Source organism: Pan paniscus, chromosome 22 (genome assembly GCF_029289425.2).
Source record: "Pan paniscus chromosome 22, NHGRI_mPanPan1-v2.0_pri, whole genome shotgun sequence".
In the NCBI taxonomy this organism is placed as follows: domain Eukaryota; kingdom Metazoa; phylum Chordata; class Mammalia; order Primates; family Hominidae; genus Pan; species Pan paniscus.
In genome coordinates, this window is record NC_073271.2 from 21,563,782 (window position 1) to 21,572,447 (window position 8,666).

Genomic DNA, 8,666 nt, shown 5'->3' on the forward strand with positions numbered 1-8,666 from the left:
CAAATTGTACTTCCTCATTCCTTAGGTTCCAGGAGAGTGGCTTTCTTTCAGGTCCGTAAGCCTGCCAAGCTCCTTCTTGCCACAGATCTGGTGCTCTTTACCCGGAATGTTCTCAATATTCTCCTCCTATGTTAATTAGTTGATCCTTCTCAGCCTTCTGATCTCTATCTAAATATTGTTCCTTCTGGGAGTACTTCTCTGACCTAAATCAGAGAAATATTTATTATGAAAATGACCAATTATAAAATTAGTCTTTTTGCAATTCAGTTCCTTTCATTATCTGCTTGGCTTTTAATACTTGAAATTTTATATTTATATTTTATTACTTTCTATTTATGATTATAGGATAATTTTATTAAGGTTTGTTAAACTATAAGGTCCATGAAGGCAGGTGAAATTACTGCTTTCATATTACTGCATTCTCAGTTATTAGCAGAGTTCCTGGCACACAGTAGGTACTCAGAAATACTTTTTAAATGCATATTTGTCAAGACAGGATAGAGCCAGATGATATCCAAAGTTTCTCATTTCTACCAAATGGATAACTTTAAGATATAGATTTTTATTTTAACATTGTTTATGATATTTATTGAGTTTCAGGCTTCTAGGTCTATATTATTCTAAAATTAATATACTTACTTAAATTTATTTAACTTTTTGTTTTTATTTTTGTTCCAGTGGCATTTGATTTTTTAAGTTTTTTGTTTTTTAATAATTATAAAATTATTTTTAAATCAATTCCATTTAGTTGTCATCCATCTCTCAGAAAGTGTTATTTTTTCTTTCAAATTAATATCTTGCCTTTAATTCTATAATAGTAAAAGTGATCATCTGTATCAGGAACTTAATACTTTGGTGGTAACTAGCAAATGTTACTCTGCTCCTCTACACCCCTAGGTCTTTATTTCAATTAGTATAACATGCTCATTAAACTAAGACATCTATTATGTTGCCAGCATTCACATAACAGATGGAAAAATGTCTCATATGGGTCAATTGGAATCATTTTGCTAAATTAACATTGTAGCCTTTTATAAGAGGGTCTTAGTAGCTACTGTTATTAACAGAAATAGGGCATAAACTGAAATGAGGTTTTTTTATGTTTGGCCTACTCTGGGTAGATTTTTAATTGACAAGTCTGTGTAGATGCCAGCTATGCTTTCAAAACATACCTTACTCATGCACCCATAGAGCCATTTGCCAATTTGTACAGTATTAAGGATCATGCATTTTTACCTGGCTCACTATAAAATAAAGTTCCTAATGATAACTTCAGAAATACTATCTATTTTACCTGAATACCTGAAATGGTCTTTACACCTTTTGGGTCAAAAGATATCCCTGAACAAAAGGCCTCTTTTCCACCTTCCAGGAATATCCTAATTCTATATGATTCAGCCCCTACCCAAGGCACCTTGTTTCACTCTTCCTTGGCCAACATGGTGACCCTCCACTGGTCAGCTCACCGGTCAGGCTTTAATAACAGAAATAAAATAAATCAACAATGATTAGCGACCACCTGTACTCTACTTAGCCCTGCTCTACTTTCTTACTAGTGTAGCCAAGACCAAGTCACCTGCTCTCTCCTCCTTTGTTTTCTCAACTTTAAAACCTACCCTAACTCACACAGTCATTATGAATATTTAATGTGTGAACACAGTAAGATTTTTAAAGGCATTTGACAAATGGATTTCACTTGTGTTGTGACCCATACACATTTCCATTCACTGGCTAGCTTGAGCCCAGGTGACCCACTTGCCCACCCACCTGTACTCTTCCTCTCCTCCATGTTGCTCCTCAATGAATTAACCTTCCCTAAAGCACTACTCAGGTAGCACTTCACCAATGCAAAGCTTTTAGTGATGCTCCATAACCTAAAAAGTGAGTAAAAATCCCACAATCTAACCCCGTTCCTACCACATATCCCCATCCTCCCATATTTTGAGGCCAACAAATATGTCGATACAATGGGCAGGGATAGTCATTAGTGCTGAGGGGAGGGACTCGAGAAAACTAATTTTACAATTAGTCATTTCTTAATAAATATTTCTCTGTTTTGATGGCCTTTGGTCAGCTTTTGCTGGCTGCCTTCCCAGAAATTGACTGTGATTTGGACCTGGGAAGATATCCAGAAGATCTAGTGAAAGATTATCAGAGAGCAGAAAACAAAACACCTTGTCTAAGAGTCTCTTATTTCTACCATATAGAGTATACTTTTATTATATAATCTTAAAAATACTCCCATAAAGCTTATTAAGCTAAGGCAATAGCTCATATTTGGCAACCAAGATGAACTAACCTAAATGACCAGTGAGAAAAGTTGAGCACCAAGACCTCCTGAGGTCATTGGCTAAAGGAGAAACTTCATGCCCCATAGAGGTGGACAGCACCCCTCATACATGCCCCAGAAGAGTGTCTGAGTTCTCCAATGAGAACACATGGACACAGGGAGGGGAGCATCACACACCAGGGCCTGTCAGGGGGTGGGGGAGTCAAGGAGAGGGAGAGCATTAGGACAAATACCTAATGCATGTAGGGCTTAAAACCCAGATGACGGGTTGATGGGTGCAGCAAACCACCATGGCACATGTATTCCTATGTAACAAACCTGCACGTTCTGCACATGTATCCCAGAACTTAAAGTGTAATAAAAAATAATCATCATCATAAAAAGAAAGAAAAATGGATAGGTACAGCAAGAGGGTTGAATGGAGGTGGACACCTGTGTTGGGTAGTCAGAGGACATTAGAGGAACCTTGAGAGCCTCAGAAGGGGAGGTGACCGAACTGGGAGAGGGTGTTGTCCACAGACTGCCTGGAAAAAGATACCTATAGCTAAGATTGGACTAGTTGTACCCATGATCATTGTGCCAGGGACTGTGATAGCTTAGGTCACCATAGTATGAGAATGCCCTTCATCACTGCTGCAGCCCATGAAGGCTTCCAAATAATTCTGCTCTCTGCTGCCTCCAGCTGCAGCAGAAGGGAGCTAGGTCAGAGACAACTTGAACAGTTCATAAAACACTGTTATGAAGATGAAATGAAAACCAGGCAACAAGTATATTCTGTTAGCTTGTGTTGGCCAATTGTTTGCTTATGGGGGAATGACTTTTGAAGACTTGATCTAGAGATGGAATCCACAGTCCTCTTTCTCATTTCATCCAAACTGAGTCTGCTGTTTTGTGTTTTATTTATAGAGCAGTCAGGTTCCTTTCTTCCCTGAAGCCAACCTAGTACCTAGGGCACTAAGATTATGTTAAGAGGCTTTTGTGTGCTAATTCAAGGCTGATGGAAGTGAATTTTTATCATAATAATGTGAATAAAATACATTTTTCTGAAAAAAAAAACAAGTGAGTTCTCACCAAAACCAGTGGAAGGAGCCCATGATCCACCAAATAGGGACTTCTCAGCTACAAATGGGAACGTTTGTGTCTCCAGCTGGGCTGCAGCTCCACCTGCAGAATGAGGAGGAAGGGACCACAAAGTAAACAGGTGATAGTCATTACTAACATTTCCATCATCTGCTTTTCCTCTCAATGGCCAGTTAACACAAGATGTCCTCTTGCACAGATGCAGAATCTCATAAGCCATCAACTTTACCCTGAATAGAAGTAAAAAGGTCTTTATTCATTTTTCCTCCCCCCTAAATTTATTAAATACCTGATAGATGTCAAACACTGTTAGGTATGAAGATACAGTCATGAGTGAAGCATGTTCTTGGAAAGAAGACATAGCCCAGCTCTCCATAGAAATGAAATACAGCAATAATATATGTATTTATAATAGGTTAACGGGTTTTTTTGTCTACAAAAAAACAAATTTTTCTATCAATTAGCAAAGTGACTAGGTCATTTTACTTTTTTGAACTTGATTCTTTGGCTAATATTATAAAATGCCAGAGCTAAAAATAGCTGTACCTGGGGTGAAATGGAGAAGACGTGGGACATAGCTTTAAAAACGGGAGAAGCGCTTTTTCCCAAGCGGCTGCCGAAGATGGCAGAGGTGCAGGTCCTGGTGCTCGATGGTCGAGGCCATCTCCTGGGCCGCCTGGCGGCCATCGTGGCTAAACAGGTACTGCTGGGCCGGAAGGTGGTGGTCGTACGCTGCGAAGGCATCAACATTTCTGGCAATTTCTACAGAAACAAGTTGAAGTACCTGGCTTTCCTCCGCAAGCGGATGAACACCAACCCTTTCCGAGTCCCCTACCACTTCCGGGCCCCCCACCACTTCCGGGCCCGCCAGCCGCATCTCCTGGCGGACCGTGCGAGGTATGCTGCCCCACAAGACCAAGCGAGGCCAGGCTTCTCTGGACCGCCTCAAGGTGTTTGACGGCATCCCACCGCCCTGCGACAAGAAAAAGCGGATGGTGATTCCTGCTGCCCTCAAGGTTGTGCGTCTGAAGCCTACAAGAAAGTTTGCCTATCTGGGGCGCCTGGCTCACGAGGTTGGCTGGAAGTACCAGGCAGTGACAGCCACCCTGGAGGAGAAGAGGAAAGAGAAAGCCAAGATCCACTACCGGAAGAAGAAACAGCTCATGAGGCTACGGAAACAGGCCGAGAAGAACGTGGAGAAGAAAATTGACAAATACACAGAGGTCCTCAAGACCCACGGACTCCTGGTCTGAGCCCAATAAAGACTGTTAATTCCTCATGCGTGGCCTGCCCTTCCTCCATCGTCGCCCTGGAATGTACGGGACCCAGGGGCAGCAGCAGTCCAGGCGCCACAGGCAGCCTCGGACATAGAAAGCTGGGAGCAAGGAAAGGGTCTTAGTCACTGCCTCCCGAAGCTGCTTGAAAGCACTCGGAGAACTGTGCAGGTGTCATTTATCTATGACCAATAGGAAGAGCAACCAGTTACTATTAGTGAAAGGGAGCCAGAAGACTGATTGGAGGGCCCTATCTTGTGAGCGGGGCGTCTGTTGGACTTTCCACCTGGTCATATACTCTGCAGCTGTTAGAATGTGCAAGGACTTGGGGACAGTATGAGCTTGCTGTTGTACACAGGGTATTTCTAGAAGCAGAAATAGACTGGGAAGATGCACAACCAAGGGGTTACAGGCATCGCCCGTGCTCACCTGTATTTTGTAATCAGAAATAAATTGCTTTTAAAGAAAAAAATAAAATAAAAAAATAAAAATGGGAGAAGCGGGAACTAGGGACTTTCCATTTAACCACGATGTATGGTGAGTGATTGATTCCATTTATAACACACTCTAGAAATGACAAAAGTTATAGATATGGAAAACAAATTAGTGGTTCTCAGGGGTTAGAGATTGTGGGGAGTAGGAGGATGAACACTATAAAGAGGTAGCATAAAGGAGATTGTGATGATGGGATAGTCCTCTATCTTGCTTATGATGGTTTTTACACAAATCCACAATGCTGATAAAAGGACATCTCACTCATAGGTGATAAAATGGCAACATTGTACCAGTGTCAAATTCCCGGTTTTGACATGTGCTATTGTTACATAAGGTGTAGTCATTGAGGAAACTGCAGGAAGGGGGCGTGAGACCCGTCCATACTATCTGCAACTCCCTGTGAATCTTTAATTATTTCAAAATTAAAAGATATTTTTTAAAAAGGAAACAAGCATTAGAGACTTTCCATGGAAACATCGGTTAAACATTGGTATAGAAACCAGATCTACTTTTAATTGAAATCAGACGTGGCTCTTAGAGTGTTGGGCACATAAACAGGTGTCTCCATCTCTTTAACATTGACGAGGGAAGTATGCTGCACGCATAAAGGACCACCTGGTCAGCTGGTTGGTGTTACATCTTTGATAATATGAGACTAAACCTAATGTTTAGAAGAGAAAGCAAATAGCTTGAGGCCAGCCACCTAACAGATTCTGTTGCTTCTAATTTCTATCATATAGTTTCTGATTATTACCTTAGGTAAAATAAGAAATATCTCAATTAAAAATTCAAAAACTTTTCTTTGGAAATTGTTAAAAGTGAAACCATTAAAGTCAGACAAATTAGATCAGACACAAAAGTTTAAGATATGCAGAAATTTTTCAGGCTAATGGCCTAAAGTACCTCTTGAGCTTTTCTTATCATCAATGTCTATGGTTATATTATTTCTGTTGAGGTAAAATTATCTACATAATGCTATTACCTAGGTCTCCTGTGTATAAGGATAATGGAAAGTGCTTCCACACTTTGCAAATACATTATGTTCTGAAAGAATATTAACATTTTGTCTATATAAGTTCCTAATGGGAATATTTCTACAACACTAAAATAATTACTCAAAATGGCTCTCTACTCATAATTGCAACAAATTTTATAAAATTACGGATTTGAGGATATATTACTATATATTGTATCTTGCGTTGTTAAGATACTAGACATTCTGATTCAGTTTAAATATTCATCAAGTTTACGCATATTTTTATGTGTATCTATGATTTAAAGAAAAGAAAGACAAAGTGATAAAATAGATCATTGAATAAACTATCTAGTCCACTCTACAAAATAGTACACCTGTTATATCTCAGCTTAAAATAATTATATAACTAGTTACATCCTGTAATTTGCTAACACAGTTTTTGACTACCCACAGGATATGTTCTGTGGATTCATTTTTATAAGCCATAGCTGTTCGGACCCAATGACTAATAGCTTCCGTAAGTGAAAATTCAGAACTAGAGCTAGAAAAGAAATACAACATCTCTAGTACTCTAAAGGTACTTAGAGGATGTACACTTTGGGGTATGTAGGTGTGAGGAGCCAGTGGGAGAATAGTAGAAGGCTCTTTTTAGCCTCAGGATCAAGCCACATTCCCCAACATGTTTGCAAAATACCTTGTAATTTGAAGGTTTTTTTCTTTTTTGAGACGGAGTCTTGCACTGTTGCCCACGCTGGAGTGCAGCGGCCCTATCTCGGCTCACTGCAAGCTCCGCCTCTTGGGTTCACGCCATTCTCCTGCCTCAGCCTCCCGAGTAGCTGGGACTACAGGCGCCCGCCACCACGCCCGGCTAGTTTTTTGTACTTTTAGTAGAGACGGGGTTTCACCGTATTAGCCAGGATGGTCTCTATCTCCTGACCTCGTGATCCGCCCACCTCTGCCTTCCAAAGTGCTGGGATTACAGCCGTGAGCCACTGCGCCCGGCCGAGGGATTTTTTTTTTAAAGGTACCGGTATGCTTCTTCACCATGTCATTCTGGTATCTATTGCTCTAATAAGTTAGAACCATGGGAAAACGAAAGCATTAGTCCATAACTAATACTTGTCCATAGCAGAATTAGTATCTGCCAAACCCCAAAACCATCCTACTCAAATACAAGGTGTACACATAAAATTTGACAATCTTTAAGATTTGAAACATAATAAAATAGAAACATTTTTGGTAAACATTTCAGGTTACATGTCTTTCTGTTTTTAAAAACTCTAAAAACGGGTCATAATCTCTATAGGTAGACGTTCTTTAATCAAATTAATCAATCCATTTTATTCAGATACCCTATATCTAGTACTAGTTCAGAAAATTCATTTTTCTTTATCAACAAATAAAAATTATATGTATGTATTACGTACAACATGATGTTTTTCTACAGGTATATGTTGTGGGATAGCTAAATCAAGCTAATTAACATATCCATTACATCACATACTTATTTTTTGTGATGAGAATATGTAAAATCTACTCTTAGTAATTTTCAAGTATACGATATATAGTTATTTACTAAAATCACCATATTATACAAAGAATTTATACAGAAAATCTTTTGTAAATAAATACTAACTCAATAAATGCAATTAAGTGGCATACTTTTTGAAAATGTCTGACCAGTGAGGAAATGGATAAATAAAATGTGACATAGAATATAATAGATTTCTTTAGGACAAGTAAAAAATAAAAATTTCATATCAAGATGGATATAATACAAAAGTATAATATGTGGAGAAAGCATATTTCAGAATATGTGAAGATATGCTACAATTTGTATAAAATTTTAAATCATACCAACATCATATTTTATACTGCTCATGAATACTATGTTTGCGTTAAATAATAAAAAATAGAAAATAAAACATTAAATTTATGATAAAAGCTTTCTTTAAAAAAGGAGAAAAAATAAATTAAGGGTGGCAGCTTAAGGGCACTTCAGATTTATCTGTAATATATTTTAGTAATTTAAAACGTAATAAACTTTTTGTGGAAAATAAAATTCAGGTATAGTTTATGTTCATCAAGAAATGAAAATTATCATTTAACAAATTTCTTCTTACATTTCATCTTATACTTTTTTAGGGACCATCCGTGATTATTTATGAACCAAAAGAAAGTGTTTCATAAACTTTACAGACAAATAAAGTCTGCTCTTGGTCTATATTTTTTTTATGAGAACACCATGACTAATCTGACAGAATATGCAGTATAAGAAGTATTTTCTTATAGTTATTTCTACTATTCTTTTCTTTCTCATGAAAGGACTCACTGAAATTGTGCAGGATGGATGGAATCCCTGCCACTAAACTCCTACACATCAAAAACAAATGTGTAATTCAGTAAAATGGAAGCTGGTGAGTCTGCGCTTCCTGCCAACCCCAGGGAAGATCCAAGTTTCTTTTGTGATACTGTACAACTCACTGCTTCTTCAGCAGGTATCATCAACAGAGGTCTTGTGCACTCTGAAAATAAGAATGCCAGCCCAGAG

General features: G+C 38.5%; 1 pseudogene; it reads left to right on the top strand.

The window, feature by feature from the left end:
• The first annotated feature begins 340 nt into the window (after window positions 1–340).
• Window positions 341–4,649, top strand: LOC100995884 (large ribosomal subunit protein uL13-like; annotated as a pseudogene).
• Window positions 4,650–8,666: the final 4,017 nt, after the last annotated feature.